This window comes from Populus nigra, chromosome 2, assembly GCF_951802175.1.
Source record: "Populus nigra chromosome 2, ddPopNigr1.1, whole genome shotgun sequence".
NCBI classification, from domain to species: domain Eukaryota; kingdom Viridiplantae; phylum Streptophyta; class Magnoliopsida; order Malpighiales; family Salicaceae; genus Populus; species Populus nigra.
Genome location: NC_084853.1, coordinates 16507154 through 16509653, shown reverse-complemented (window position 1 = coordinate 16509653; position 2500 = coordinate 16507154).

Sequence of the window (2500 nt, the reverse complement as noted above, 5' to 3'; positions counted from 1 at the left end):
AGCGCAGATTTTTCGACGAACAGGGGCTGGATGCTGGACCGGCCGGGCCAGGCAGGAAAATTCGTCAGGGGGGCACGCTGACGAAAAGAGGGGCTGCCGCGTGGAAAATCGGCAGCGCAGATTTTTCGACGAACATTCGTCAGGGGGGCACGCTGACGAAAAGAGGGGCTGCCGCGTGGAAAATCGGCAGCGCAGATTTTTCGACGAACAGGGGCTGGATGCTGGACCGGCCGGGCCAGGCAGGAAAATTCGTCAGGGGGGCACGCTGACGAAAAGAGGGGCTGCCGCGTGGAAAATCGGCAGCGCAGATTTTTCGACGAACATTCGTCAGGGGGGCACGCTGAGGAAAACAGGGGCTGCCGCGTGGAAAATCGGCAGCGCAGATTTTTCGACGAACATTCGTCAGGGGGGCACGCTGAGGAAAACAGGGGCTGCCGCGTGGAAAATCGGCAGCGCAGATTTTTCGACGAACAGGGGCTGGATGCTGGACCGGCCGGGCCAGGCAGGAAAATTCGTCAGGGGGGCACGCTGACGAAAAGAGGGGCTGCCGCGTGGAAAATCGGCAGCGCAGATTTTTCGACGAACAGGGGCTGGATGCTGGACCGGCCGGGCCAGGCAGGAAAATTCGTCAGGGGGGCACGCTGACGAAAAGAGGGGCTGCCGCGTGGAAAATCGGCAGCGCAGATTTTTCGACGAACAGGGGCTGGACTGGCCGGGCCAGGCAGGAAAATTCGTCAGGGGGGCACGCTGACGAAAACAGGGGCTGCCGCGTGGAAAATCGGCAGCGCAGATTTTTCGACGAACAGGGGCTGGACTGGCCGGGCCAGGCAGGAAAATTCGTCAGGGGGGCACGCTGACGAAAGTAGGCTCGTCGTGGAAAATCAGCAGCGCAGATTTTTCGACGAACAGGGGCTGGACGCTGGACTGGGCCAGGCAGGAAAATTCGTCAGGGGGGCACGCTGACGAAAACAGGGGCTGCCGCGTGGAATGGCAGCCTACACGCAGATGCGAATTCGGCAGCGCACGATGGCTTGAGCAGGTCATGGGTTCGACTTGGCGCGATCTGAAACCTGGACGAGGGACTGTCGACGCTGGACGAGCCAGCGCGGTGGCCTGTCGTGCCCCGTTCAGGGGGGGCCTGCCGCGGAGACAGCCCTCGCGGGCTCGACAGCGCAGGCCAGCGTCCCCGACGTCGCTGGCCGCGGCAGGCGAGCTGCCGGGGTTCCCGCATTCCTACAAGAAAACGTCGTGCTTTCCACATGAAACCAATCCAGTAAAATCAGCCATATTTTTATGAGGCTGCCCACTGAATTTGGGGTCATTCCGGGCCGGTTCCTAGTTTTGCGGATTTACTCGATTTCTAATGGTAGGAAAATTAAAACAAATACTTCCCGACCTCGAAAAATTCTGGGAAAATTAATGAAGGTGGATTGGATTTTTGCCAACCTCTCTGCAAAATTTCAGCTCAAAATACCAAGAAATGAATTTTTTAGAGGGGGGGTGACAGCTGGGACCTAGTAGTGTCTCCCCCTGCCAGAGCTGCAATGACACTTATTGCTCTTTAGGGAGCCACCAGGCCGGCGCCCCTCAAAGACCACACGCGCGCGCGCGCCCGCCCGCGCTGGGCGCTGGGGCGCTGGGGCCTGAGGGCCTGGGGCCCTTGGGGGCCCTTGGGCGCTTGGGCGCGCGCGCGCGGCCCCCGCAGCCATGCCGCGCCGCGCGACGCGCGGACAGCCCCTGCTGGCTTGCTCTCTCGCCCGCGGGGGGGCTGCCTTCGGGCCCTGGCCCCCCGCGTTCTGGCCTGCCCCCTGCGGGGGAGAGGCTAGGCGCTGCAGGGGCCAGCCCGACGTCGCTGGCCGCGGCAGGCGACAGCCCCTGCTGGCTTGCTCTCTCGCCCGCGGGGGGGCTGCCTTCGGGCCCTGGCCCCCCGCGTTCTGGCCTGCCCCCCGCGTGGGAGAGGCTAGGCGCTGCAGGGGCCAGCCCGACGTCGCTGGCCGCGGCAGGCGACAGCCCCTGCTGGCTTGCTCTCTCGCCCGCGGGGGGGCTGCCTTCGGGCCCTGGCCCCCCGCGTTCTGGCCTGCCCCCCGCGTGGGAGAGGCTAGGCGCTGCAGGGGCCAGCCCGACGTCGCTGGCCGCGGCAGGCGACAGCCCCTGCTGGCTTGCTCTCTCGCCCGCGGGGGGGCTGCCTTCGGGCCCTGGCCCCCCGCGTTCTGGCCTGCCCCCCGCGTGGGAGAGGCTAGGCGCTGCAGGGGCCAGCCCGACGTCGCTGGCCGCGGCAGGCGAGCCGCCGGGGTTCCCGCATTCCTACAACAAAACGTCGTGCTTTCCACATGAAATCAATCCAGTAAAATCAGCCATATTTTTATGAGGCTGCCCACTGAATTTGGGGTCATTCCGGGCCGGTTCCTATTTTTTCCGATTTCCTCGATTTTTAATGGTAGGAAAATAAAAAAAAATACTTCCCGACCTCGAAAAATTCTGGAAAAATTAATAAAGTTGG